This window comes from Alligator mississippiensis, chromosome 3, assembly GCF_030867095.1.
Source record: "Alligator mississippiensis isolate rAllMis1 chromosome 3, rAllMis1, whole genome shotgun sequence".
NCBI lineage: Eukaryota > Metazoa > Chordata > Crocodylia > Alligatoridae > Alligator > Alligator mississippiensis.
The window spans coordinates 125,110,578-125,124,178 of NC_081826.1; the positions used below are offsets into that span (position 1 = coordinate 125,110,578).

A 13,601-nucleotide genomic window follows, 5' to 3' on the forward strand; every position below is an offset into this window, starting at 1 on the left:
GTGCTGCTGTGATCCCCCCCTTCATCTTCAAGCAGGGAAATGGAGGGGGGAAGCCCCAGTGCTCGGGTGGCCGGGGCATGTTTGCTGCCACCACAAACTTCCCTGGCAGCAGTGCAAAGTTGGGGCCACAAGGCCTGGACATATGCAGCCAATCATCGCCCACCCTCTCAGCGGCACATGCACTGTTGGCCAAAAGCATTACGGACAGACAGACAAACAGACAGATACACAAACAAACAAACAGACTAAGCTCTTTATATATCTATAATTTTCCCCACAATCTCTAACCTTATGTCTATAAAGTAAGACCCCCCCTCTTTCCCTTTATACTATATAGCATCTTTTGGTAAGATGCCATCTGGAGTGAACTAGAAATCCATTCTACATTCACTTGGAGAGCACTCTTTCCAATTTTCTGGCATAAGCTTCTTTGATGCTATTAGTCTTCTTTTATCTGTAGCCAAGTTGCTTTTGTCAACATTTTGTTCACTTCTGAACTACCATTTACAATCAGCTAAGAGTGAGAGGGGACTTATTTAAATAGAAGAATCAGTCATTGACAGCTTTCAAAAGCAGGATACCAGACTTAATAAGTCAGTGATCACTCTGTTAGTATAACCCTTAAGTTCCTTAAAAGGTATAGATAGCACTTGTAGGTAGAAAATAAGGCAAAATTACAGGAAAGAAATTCTCAGGAGTTGGGGTAAGTCCAGTAACTATAAAAGAAGCATAATTTTAGTGCGGTGCACATGGAGAGGGGCTAACTAGGAAGATGGGTCCTTATTTACTACATACCTCTACAGTTAATTTTAGTTGTGTGCATCTTTAAGTCTTGGTTAATTTTGGACTATGGCTAATTTTGGCCAAGAATACTACAAACCTCAAAAAGTGCCCATTGCATCTTCAGCCACTTTTCAGATTAAGCAGGGTCTCTTGTTTTAAGTATTCATATATAAGAAACTGCCTGGTCATCCTCTTATCAAAATAGATGGGAACCTATGTCACCCTTTATCCCTTTATATAACAATAAATACAGAAGACCGTTTTGCCTTGAAGAAATCCAAATGAATGTAGTCGTCAGCTACAAGGATATATACCTTCCTGGGGGATTTTTGAAGGTGGGAAGGGAGTCCCAACACTAGATTATGAAAGAAAATGAAGATGAATAATGTAATTCTCCTTTTGAAGTGTTTTAATAGCATATGTCACATTCAGGGAGGCCAATTAGGTAAGATCTCTCACATGCTTCCTGTGGGGCGCACAATAATTGAGTTTGAGGACCAAAACCTAGAGGTTGACATGCAAAAAATACAAATTATTTTTACTGGATTAGAACAGTTTTGGGACAAATGACGTCAGCATGTCTTTATTCCTTATTGCTTTATTCTTTAAGCCTGAAAGCTGGCTGTGAAGGCCATGCACTCATATTTTGTATTCCCAGGAGCACTTTGAAGTTCACCAATAAGAATAAAGTAGATAGCACTATGGACCTTCAGAAAGATACATATACTGTAAAACTCTATTTTATGCGCTGGTTTGATTCCTTAGACAGCAACCTGAGGCTGGCTGAAAAGGTTCTTCATCCCATTGCTTAATGGTGGGCATATCTACACATGCCCCTATGGCGCCTTTTGGCAGTACTAAATGACGGTGTAGTAACAGCCCATACCGCATCGTGCCAGCGCCACATGGTTATTTTTAGCCCCTACGTCATTATAGCAATGCACTATAATGAGCACCACATTGCTACAGCAAAGTAGTGTCGCGTGTAGATGTGCCCGGTATTCCTTCAGGCATAGTGTTGGAGATGAGGCAATCAGTGAGGTCAGGGCCAGATACAGATGTCAGTATTGGCTCACAGCGCAAATGTCAGACCTGAGAGAGAAAACGTGGGATGAAGGTTTTAAAATCTTGCAAAAGACAGACATAACAGCAGCTACCTGCAGCTTGATATTTATACCTGCTCTACATATAAATGGCCATGTTTTAAACAAAAAATAAATGAAGGCATATGACTATATTTTAAATAAATATTTCTTGATAGATGGCTAAATATTTCTTCTGGACAGGGGGACAACTTATGGTAATCATCATCATCATCCTTACCCTGCATCTGCTGGAAGATGATTGCTTTGAGACACTTTTTATGGTGTTAAGTTCTTAGGCTGTGTTTTAGAAATGTTGGGTGCATCTACATGTGCACTTTAATGTTCATTAGCCTACTTTAATGTTCATTAAAGCATCACTTTAAAAATCATGTGCTTTTGCTAATGCAAATTAAAATAAGATAATACGCCTTAAGTAGCACTTAAAAACTGTGCTTTTTAGTTAATGAGCATTAAGGTAGGCTCATGTGCATTTTTGTTGTACCTGACAATGGAGGGCACTTTTACATGTGCTCCAGGGGCGTGGGGTGGCACTTTAATTAAAGCGGCTCCAAGAGCCACTCTAATTAAAGTGCAGCTGCATCTCGTGTATCAGTATCTCCATGCTTCAAAATAGCAATGGGGGTGCTTGAACTAAAGCTTGTTCAACAAGCTTTAGTTCAAATACCCCTGCTGCCATTTTGAAGTTCAGGGATACTGATACACAAGATGCAGGAGGCTGCTGGAGCAGGGCAATTGCCACTCTCCAGCAGACTCAATCGAGCCTGCTCCACAGTGCTGCAATTCTAGCACATTGGAGCAGCCTCCATGCTCATTTATAGGTGCCCAAAGGTACTAGATGTAACGCGCATTAACTAAAGTGTGTTGATGTATGTGTAAACGCACCTGTTAGGCAACTTCCTCCATCTTTTCAAATACATTTTAACAATCTTTGCAGTAGCAGGGTACTGATCACCATTGTCACCTTGCTTTGCCTGTAGTAGGTTAGGATCCTAGGGAATCCTAGACCGTGGAGCTGCACAACAGGGTTGTTTTTGTAGTTTTAAAAATAGGTTAGACAAGGACTTGTATGGGATGGTTTAGATAGGGATGATTGTGCCTGAGGCAGAGGGTTAGACTAGATCACCTGCAAAGGTCTCTACTAGGCCTACTTCTCTATCATTCTGTGATTCTCAGATTCTCCTAATATTTGGGGGGGCAGCCAGGCAGCTATTCTCCATATCTGCCCTAGTTAGATGACATGCATACCCCATAACCTGTCTACCCAATCTCTTTTGCGTAACAGCCAACCTGCTTATCCTTCCATTTAGCAGCACTGGGACAGGAAAAACTCTATTTCTCACCGCTGAATGGAGATTTACTTCACTCTGGAGCCTGAAGCACCCAGAATGCAGTTCATAATAACTAGCAAAAATTCTTTTGTTACCATAGTTACCATGCAATGTAGTCTAGGATGTCCCAAGCTCAAAATGAAATCTAATGGTGAAACAGGAGGGGCTGGATTTTATTCCACCTGCTGGCCATGTGAGTAAATGTAAGTGCCCAAGTGTGATTGTGTTCCTGTGTTCAAGTGCCTGAAAAATCTATTAATGCTTTTTATCCTATTTTAATTTGCATTTTGCAAATTTGATTTTAAGATCATTAGCAGGGATCTTAGTTTTTCATGGGGAAAAAACCAAAAAATCTCTGTTTAAAAAACACAAAAATCCACGTTTTTCCATGACCTACCAAAAGAGCTGTGGTGTCCTGCAGTGATTGGTGTCATTTCCGCTCTCTTTTATTTTCGCCACCATTTTTACCTATTAGCGAATCAGCAGTGGCCCCTCCCCCCCTCTCTGGCCGAGAGGGAAAAAATAAAATAAAATAAAAAAACCCTTAAAATAAACAGGAACAGAAATGGTGCCACTCATCACTCTGTTCTTTGGGTAGGTCGCAGAAAAATGTGGATACCGCCCTTTTCCACAGCCAACGGAAAACTTGGATCCCTGCTGATTACCAGCTGAAACCTGGTACTGGATTCCCTTTTCCTTTCCCCTTCCCTTTGCACAGCCTAGGCTCATGACAATAGAGATCTCTCTTACTGTATCAACTACTTCACTGCACTATGAATCCCCTGATCAAGCTCATCAAGTTGTACTCAGATATGTTGTTGAGGACATCTAGACTTAATTTCTTGGATGGCTTCAACATGCATGCCAAGGCTGGCTCTTCAGGGTTACAAAGGGACTTCAAGGCCTCCAAGCCTACCATGGGACAATTGGGCTGACATGTAAAGCAAGACACATATTGGACTTAATGTTTTTCATCTACTTGGAAACAGGGGTTCTGATCACTGGGGGTATCATTACGATGCCTCTGACTACCTTCTTAAAGGCATGAATCCCTATTCCCGGATGCCTCCATCAGGGTGGTGGACCAGTAAGGATGGTCTGGTCCCAGAGACTCTTGGAGCCAGTGGGATTCCTTTACTTTCTAGGGGACATTCCCACTGATCTTGGTGGCTACTCAGTTGGTAACAGTGGGATAGCATGCTGATCTCAACCATAGACATAGTAGCACCCAGGTATCCACTCCCACTGCTGTAGCAGCATAGGTTCCCCTATATGAGGCAGCTGAAGTGGGAGGATAGATGGTTAGAGCGTAAGGGGTTCTCAAACCATGCTGAAGCTGACTGATTGTGGCATAAACCCCTTTCTAATTAATATGCAATGGCAGTGATGGCAGCAATGAGGATTTTCTGCTCCAGTGTCAATGCATTTGCAGTGCCATCGAGCAGAACTGTTCACGGTGGCCATTTACCAGAATGGTCTGGTAAATCCAGGTTGTCTCCACAAGGAAACGGAATCATCCATAGTCTATTATGATGAGTTTGCCGCCTACATTGCAAACAAAGTTCCTCATATCCATCATAACTTGGGAACAGCAAATTTACCTGCAGTCTGAGTTTAGGGCTGGGGAAGCTTGGTCTTGTCTAGTTTATAAGGATAAATTTCAGTTTTTTTGATGATGTGTTTGGGGAGATGCAGAAGACACCCTGGCTTATAAAAGCTAGCCAAGGGAGATTAGGGCCATTGCTGGCAGGGCTTGCCATTGCCTTCCTTCAGGAGGACAAAGTGCCAGGCATTCTTAAGTCTATGATTGTCTTGGCCCAATTAAAAAATAACATCTTCATGCTGACTCCCAAGACAACTACTGCCCCATTTCTAACCTCCCTTTTTGGGGGAATATCATTAAATGGGTGGTTGCCCAACAACTCCAGGCACATCTGAACACTACTGGATTTCTTAACCTCTGTCAGTTTAGCTTTCATCCTGGGTATAGTATGGATCCTGTGGCCTTTGCTGATGGTTTCACTTGGAGATCAACAGGGGAATCTTGACTTTGTTGACCCTATTAGATGTTTCAGCGATCATTGATGCAGTTGACCATGAAACATTGATGCTGCATTTACATGACCTGAAAGGTATTTGCAGAACCACATTTAATTAGCTGCACTCTTTCCTAATAGGGAAGTCCCAGGGGTGGGGATGGGGAAGCGCTTGTCATCCCCTTGGACCTTTTCTGTGGGATTTCCCAGGCTTCCATCTTGTTGTCCCTACTTCCAGTATGTTTGAGGCCATTGGATAAGATTCTGCAGAGATCTGGAGTGAAGTCCTGTCAGCATGCTGATGACCTCCAGCTCTACCTCGCCTTTCCATCTGACCCAGGCCCTGCAGTTTCAATCCTTTCCTAGTGCCTGGTAAAAGTCGGGGATCAGATAGAGAAACTGGACCTTTTCAGCCTCCGCAAGAGAAGGTTGAGAGGCGACCTTGTGGCTGCCTTTAAGTTCATCACGGGGGCACAGAAGGGAATTGGTGAGTACTTATTCACCAAGGCGCCCCCGGGGGTTACAAGAAACAATGGCCACAAGCTAGCAGAGAGCAGATTTAGATTGGACATTAGGAAGACCTTCTTCACAGTTCGAGTGGCCAAGGTCTGGAACGGGCTCCCAAGGGAGGTGGTGCTCTCCCCTACCCTGAGGGTCTTCAAGAGGAGGTTGGATATCCATCTAGCTGGGGTCATCTAGACCCAGCACTCTTTCCTGCTTATGCAGGGGGTTGGACTTGATGATCTATTGAGGTCCCTTCCGACCCTAACATCTATGAATCTATGAATCTATGAACTAGCTAAACCTGAAGCCAGACAAAACAGAGCTGATGATACTGTTTGGCAGATCTTATGACCTGGGAGGGATGGGGATACCTATCATTCATGGGGTTCAGCCTCCACTTGTCACTCAGGTTTGCAGCCTTGGAGCAGTCCTGGATCCCTTGCTGCACATGGAATTTCAGATTGTGCCAGTAGCTAGCAGTGCCTTTTACCAGCTCTATCTGCTGAGAAAGTTATAGCCTTTTCTTCAGACTCAAATATGGCCACTGATCTCCATGCTTTTTTAACCACAAGGCTACACTGACTGGAAGGCTACGCTATTGCAATGACCTCTACATGGGGCTCCCCTTGAGCACCATCTGGAGACTGCTGCTGGTGCACAACATAGCAGTCTGCTTTCTGATGGAGTGGGACGCCAGAAACTCATTATTCTAGTGCCCAAGGTCTGCACTGGCTTCCAATTCCTGGCTCAAGTCAAGGTGCTGATTTTGATCTATAAAGCCCTAAATGGCCTGGGCCCTACCTAAGGAGCCACTTCCTCCCTTATGTTCCATCAGGATTCCTAAGGTCAGCTGAGAGCAACTCCCTGCCAGTTCAATCTGTGCAGCAAGTTCATACCATTAAAATATGTGGCAGGCTGTTCTTGGTAGTTACTCCTCAGCTTTGGAACTCTCTCCCCCTTGAGGCCCATCAGAGCTGGAGCCTAGACATCTTTTGTAAGCACTGTGGGCATTTATACACTTGCGCCGGGGGGGTGCAGGCACTTCAATTAAAGTGGCTCCAAGAGCCACTCTAATTAAAGCACCTGAGCATCTGGAGCATCTTGTGTATCAGCATCCCTGCACTTAAAAATGGTGGCTGACAGCCAGAGCATGGCTTTGGCTGGGCAGGCTCCAGTTTCAAGTGCTGTATGCTGCAACCACATGCACCCACCCCACTTTTTTTTCTGGCATGGTTTTTTTAGATACTGGGATTTCCCAGTACAGTATTTAATTTGGCTTCCATGCTGCAAATATGCACCATGGTGAACAGAATCATGAGTGCCGCATACATTCCATGGTGCCTCAAATGGCTTTGAAGCACCACAAACTGCACATTCCTGCTCATCTGGATGCACCCTATTGTTGCATTTTCATTACCCATCTTTTGCTAAAAATTTGGTAGCAGCTTCTCAGTTTATGGGCCTATAAGCATTCCACTGGGATTTATGTGATAGGACTCCCTCTGTCATTCTCTAGGATTTTTTAACTCTGCAGGCATTTCATGACTTTGAAAGACTTCAAATCTTGAGGAAAATGAGCTCGCTGATGTGTCCCAGGAGAGATTGTTGACTGGTCTATGGATATAATTTTGTGACATTGGACCATATTCTGAGTTAATGTTTATGCACCATATGGTGCATTGTCAACTTTCATTGTACTTATCCAAGATCTTAATAAAAAAGAAGTAAAAATAAAAATACATGTTCAGGGCATGTCTGTTTCTAGAGTAATACCAAATGCCTCCAGATTTATTTATTTTTTTGTAATGTAAACTTACTCAATGAGTAGCAATAACTTCCAATAATAGCATTAGAATAAACCAGGAATAAAACCCATATAGCTGTAATAACACACCAGCTTCTGTTTAGTAACAACAATCAAAAGATACAGTCATTTAGACCTGTGTTCATAAGGTGCTCCTGTAAGGCTATCATATTTTATGAAGGTGCTGTGAACAGCTAAGCATACAGAAATCCTGGGTAGTAATCTGGGAAAGCATAAAAGAATAATCCCTTTAATGGAAAAAGGGAGTTATCCCACCCTGTGTTTTAAATATCACAAGAAATGTAAAGAACAAAATAAATTGCTCACTTGGAGCATGCTTTGCACTGAAGTTTAATTTCTTCCTGCTGTGTTCATTACCAAGCTGTTCAGTTTCTTGAGGCAGGACAGATGAGGAAAAAAACTTTAAAAAGTCATTACACGTGGAAGTCAATTTCCACTAAGATTAGTCTTAGTACAGGAAAAATGATGATGAAAACCATTTATGTATGTATCTTAAAAAAGTGTGTGTGTGTGTGTGTGTGTGTGTGTGTGTGTGTGTGTGTGTGTGTGTAAAGACATACAGAGAGAGCAAATTAATGGGACAGAGTATATTCTATCCTTCTACCCTACCTTTTCTGAGTCAGTTGCCCTCTAAGGCCTCAGTTCTACAACTAAATTACTTGGGCATCCATGGAACCCCACAAAATCAGCACGGGGTAGAAATCTACTCTGCCAGATCTGCTGAAGCACCAGGCCTGCAAAGTTATTAACAGAGGATCAGTTTTCTGCATGTGAGTAATCTTGTTGTAGTCAATGAGATTACTCATCTGCATAAAGTTAAGCACATGTGTACAGCTGTTCTAGATTGGGGCCTTGGATGGTAAGATCTTTGCTGCAGAGACTAAATCATCAAGGGTTCATGTTTATACAGCATTGGCACAATGAATCCCCATCTCTGAGTGAATACTCTGGGTGCTGTATCATGTATATTCTCATAAAATCCCAAATCTTTAATTTTATTCTTTCTTTGGAGCTGTCATTCTCTGAAGAACTAACACAAGCAATGGGTCATTTGTGAGCACTGTGAAGAATTTGTTCCTGCCAATATGTCTTTTCCTTGTCTTCTTTTCCTGGAAATTTAATTTAATTGAAGTAATTTAATTAAAGCAAAAATGCTGCTTTTTGAAAGGATGGAAGCTTTTCATCAGCTCACTCTCAGAACATGTGTCAATTTTACATTAGGATGTCAATGTTAAGTGATAATGTTGTTTACACACAAGGAGGTGTTTGGACCCCGGGTTGCAAGGTACAATGAAGGCTTTACAGGTCCTTCTGACCAAAACTCACATTCTGTAACTGTGCCTTGAAAATAATATAAGCACTTTCCAGTAAGGTGGGCATGGGGAAAGAGGGTAGCCTAGAAAATTAATCAGGCAGTTGGATACCTACCACAAGGCACTGGCAAGAAAAAATAGTTCAGGCTGAGCACTTGGGCTAGGGACAGAAATTACAATAAACCAGTATAAGAGATTGGAAACTGGTTCAAATCTGTAACACAACAGAAGTTCAGCGCACATAAACTGCTTTCAAATTGGCCCAAACCGACTTAAAATAACCTTGGATGGATGTAGTATCAGACTTAACTGATATAGGTTAAATTGGTTTATTGAACTTCTGTCCCAGATTGCCTCCAGATTCAAGTTAACTCACAGGCCCCCAGCATCCCAAGATGCTTTGCACCTCCCCTAGGAACCCCCCCCCCCGCCCCCAACAGAGTAGGCAAGCTAGCCTTGGCCCAGTCTGTCTGCTCCAGCCAGTTTCTGGCCTGGGCCACTGCAGGCATGTGGCTGCATTTCTAGAGTCAAAAGTGAATGTCTTTTCACTTGTTTATTGGTTCAGTCTACACAGCTTAGATTAACCTGCAAAGATTGAACTGATTCAGCTTCGGGCTTTTTGACGGCTGCACTAATGCAGCCAAGCCAAAGACCATGGGGCAATCCGCAGTGAGTAACAAATCTGGTAGTTTTCCTAGGAGGTTGGACAATGGATTTGTATGGAATGGTTTGGATAGGGATGATCCTGCCTCAGGCAGGACATTAGACTAGATGACCTGCAAAGGTCCCTTCCAGCTGTGCTTCATTATGAGTCTATGACTTGTCTCCACTGACTCCATGGAAAGCCCAGCCACAAAGCTGAGAAGTATGCCCCACCCACTTTAGGGCCTACCAGAGATTAGTGATTGTAGGCAGGGTAGTGCAAACACATGCCCAGGGCTGCTTTCACACTCTTGGGCATGAGCAGGCATCTAGGCATACACTCAAGGCCACTCTAATCCAGCTGCATGGTCTGATTTCTGGACCTTGGTGCACATGGAGCAGGAGCATGCAGACAGGGCATGCTTCTCAATGGTGCTGTGATGTGGGCCACAGAAGTAGCATCAATACTTTTAAACTGTGCCCTTTATTATCTACTTGGAACATACCATACTGTCATGCCAGCAGTCTCATTGGCTTTAAAGGGGCTACTCGCATGTGCAAAGGGAGCAGGATTTCACCTCCTGTGGAACTTAAATCTTTGGAGCTTACCTTTGCTGAGCTCTGATAAGCTGCTTTCTTGTCCACGCTCCATGCAGCAAGCAGAGTAGCCATCACTTCCCTCCTTTCTGATGTTTAAGTCTCCTAAAAACCTGTACAGGATTTCATGAGAACATAAGTAAGGGCCTGATGTTACTATTCAGGTGGAGGTACAGCCTTCCTGTGTGAGGTGTTTCACTGATTTTTCCAGCTTGGGGCAGGCGGGCAGAATCTATTCCTAAAACGGTGGTGTTGAACACATTTAAAAGCACCTTGAGTGTGCTTCTGTAGGGCTCTGTGCTGTTCTGTACTATCCTGTTGATTCAAATAATCGGCCATGTAGGAGGGTAGCCAGGCACTCTGGGGCAAAGCAGAAGCAGCAACTTGCAGTTGCTTCTACAAATGAGTGGCTGTTGGTATCAGCTGCTTTATTATGTGTGCCCCGCCCCAAGTAGGCACCTAGGGCAGCTACCTCTTATTACCCTTATTACCTATTAGCAGTGGTAATTATGCCACTGCTAATCATGCTACCTGCAGCTCCATAGATCAGAAGTATCTGCACAAGCAGAATGAGATAGCCTGTGCAGCACCAGGTACGCCAGCAGCAGCAGCTAGCAATAGAGCGGAAGTCAATGTAGCTGTGCCATTTTACCTCCTGTGAGGATCTGTCCCAGTGCGTTCTGTCCATCTTCTTAGGCTCATAAGTAGCAACGTTGTTTTTATTCAGATAATAATATTAAAGAGACCTGACCTTCAGACAAGTCTACATTTTGAAAATTTCAGCCCAAATCTTGAAAGTTTTGGAAAGGTGTGGGCCAAGGCAACATCACAGAACCCGATTCCTTTCCACCTGTTAGGTGTCTAAGTAGACTTATGTGCCTCAGTGCCCTTCTATTCCACACTGTTTAAATCCCTGAAAGTCCATGAATGCATCTACTTTTGAACACATACAGTCATCTTATCCTTAAGACTGAGTCACAGAAAAGCCTCAAAGAGGGAGAGGACCCACCTACCTTTTGCATTAACTGCTTTTCAAGATCTGAGCAGGGTGGCGTATAATCATACTTGGACATATTCCATTTATCATGTGATGAGTAGGTGGAATAGACTCTGGCACCTGCTTTTTGTAAGAATGGCCAAGCTCCGTTAACCTTAACACTAGGGTTGCCAACCCTCCAGGATTGCCCTGGAGTCTCCAGGAATTAGATATATATCTACAGGAGACTGCGGAGAGTCACCTGGGACATAAATGACAGGGCATTCATTAAAATAAATATTAAATGTTGAATCTGATTTATACAGTAATCCAGTAGGTTTTTAAAATGTAATAGTAACGTGCATTTGCCTTCCTGACGCAAAGTCTATGCATCATAATCTGTAACTTATATATGCAAGCACACAGGCACATTCACATTGTGTGTCAAAAGCACTTTGGAGCTCCGAAAACCTCTCGGAATAAATTCAAACAGAGTTGGCCACCCTACTTAACAATGAAGTTTTCTTCTGTCCCCCAACAGTAGTTTATGCTGCCCACTGCACATGGGATATTTAGCAATGTGTCGCAGTTACTCTTAGCATTAGCTTCCATGCATCCTGAAGAGTTGGGAGGAGATTTCAGATGACAGTACTGTCTGTTATTGTTCTGAAAGAGGAATTCACTGAGTGCAGTACATGTTTTCTGCGCTATTGCCCTTGGGGTCATAGAAAATGCATGTTTTCAAGAGGGCTTAGTAATGGAAACTTGGGGGCAAAGCACAGTGACATTCAAACCAACAGCACCCCATAAGCACAGAGGGTTTGGCAGCATGCGATTCACTATGCCTGACCTCTGTTGCACTGCTTCCAGTTTCATTGCCCTTTAGAGTGTTGCTTTCTACTGGTACAGTGACACACACAGGCAAAAGCAGAGGAATCATTGTTCAGATAGACTCCCTTTATTAAATCCCTCATTGCTAATATTCTTTTAGCCATATGAGATTATCTGACTGTGCCTTGGTACTACCTTGGCTGACTGTAATCAACCCCTGCCAGGTGAAGTTAGAGCCAGAAAGAAACTGGCAGGGTTAGAAGAGAATTCATGGGTTTTGAATTCACCTGCACACAACATTCTTATTGCAATGGAAAGTGGCTCATTCCACCAGGGCAATGATATATTATTTATTCTCTTTGTGGCTATAAACATCACTGCCTTGTGCTCATGTGCAGCAAATGGGATTGTGTGCAGTAAAACTGCAGGCACAACTTCTATGGTTGCATACTTCTGCATATCTTGCTCATTTCTTACAGACCTGGATGAGCAATGTGCAACACAGACAAAGTAAGACTGGGAAAAAGGCAGGTGCCTGTTGTAAAGAATCATTCCCCTTCGATCTCAAAAGCATGCAAAGCAGTGGTGCTCAGCCTCTGGCCAGAGCACCATATCTGGCCCACAAGGCAATGTCATCCAGGCTGTGGGGAGAGCTTCACAGACAAAATGATATGGGCCCCCACACTGGATGAGTGATTCAGGGTCTCCCTGTGGCTGGATCCACCATGCAGGGTTGGGTCGGTGTCTAGGATCAGACTAGTGCACAGGGTTGGGCTGGCAAATGAAGAAATTCAAGAGACCAGCCCTGCGTGCTGAACCTATTTTAGATCTGGCCCATGGATGAAACCCACCTGTGGGATCAGACCTGTGGACTGACCCTGAATCACTCATCCAGCCCATGGGGCTGGAAGGCTGAACACCACTATTCCAAAGGATGTGCTCTATTTCAGGAGTCCTGATCAATCACAAAACCTGGATTATGAATAATATTTCCCTAATTTTGCCTAATTAAAGTCCCACTGATTACTTGCTAGCAGTCAACCAGGTATATCTAGCATGAAAGAAACTATAGTGTCCTGCCAGCCAGACCATAACTGAGCATTGCATGTTGTGATTTGAGGTTGTCATTAGCCACAGTGTGTTATTAAAGGTAAACAAAACTGAAGATAAAATATTGAATTTTCAAAACAACATCCTGACATCAGCCTGTACTTGGAGCTTCTCACATGATGTTCCCAGATTCATTATAAAGTACCAAGTATATTCTGACTAGTTTCGACCCTTTCACTGCATAGATGGCGCTCCATTCTGGTCTGAGTTACACAGGTGCCACTTCCATTAACTTCTCAGGAGGCAATGGAGCTCAGGAGCTTTTGGACACCAGCACCCTTCTATTAACAATTTACAATGACTTATCTCTTCTATAGATCATTCTGGCTATAATAGTGCACTATTCCATTAATAATTATAATGATTGGGAACACACTTATTTCAGAGTGAATTCAGCATAATCAACCTTGGAATTCAGTTTGGAATCACTATGTCGGTCAATTTCCAAGTCCAGAAAAGCCTTAGCTGTACAACCTTAAAGCATGTATATTCAAAGACTCCATTCTTCCAGATTTTTTATATTGGAAAAAAATACTACATTTTATCATTT

At 43.2% G+C, this 13,601-nt stretch overlaps 1 protein-coding gene across 4 annotated transcripts in view; it reads left to right on the forward strand.

Annotated features, from left to right (window-relative positions):
* CDH20 (cadherin 20) overlaps positions 1 to 13,601 on the forward strand; it is a 191,856-nt gene that overhangs the window by 105,396 nt on the left and 72,859 nt on the right. The window lies entirely within an intron of this gene.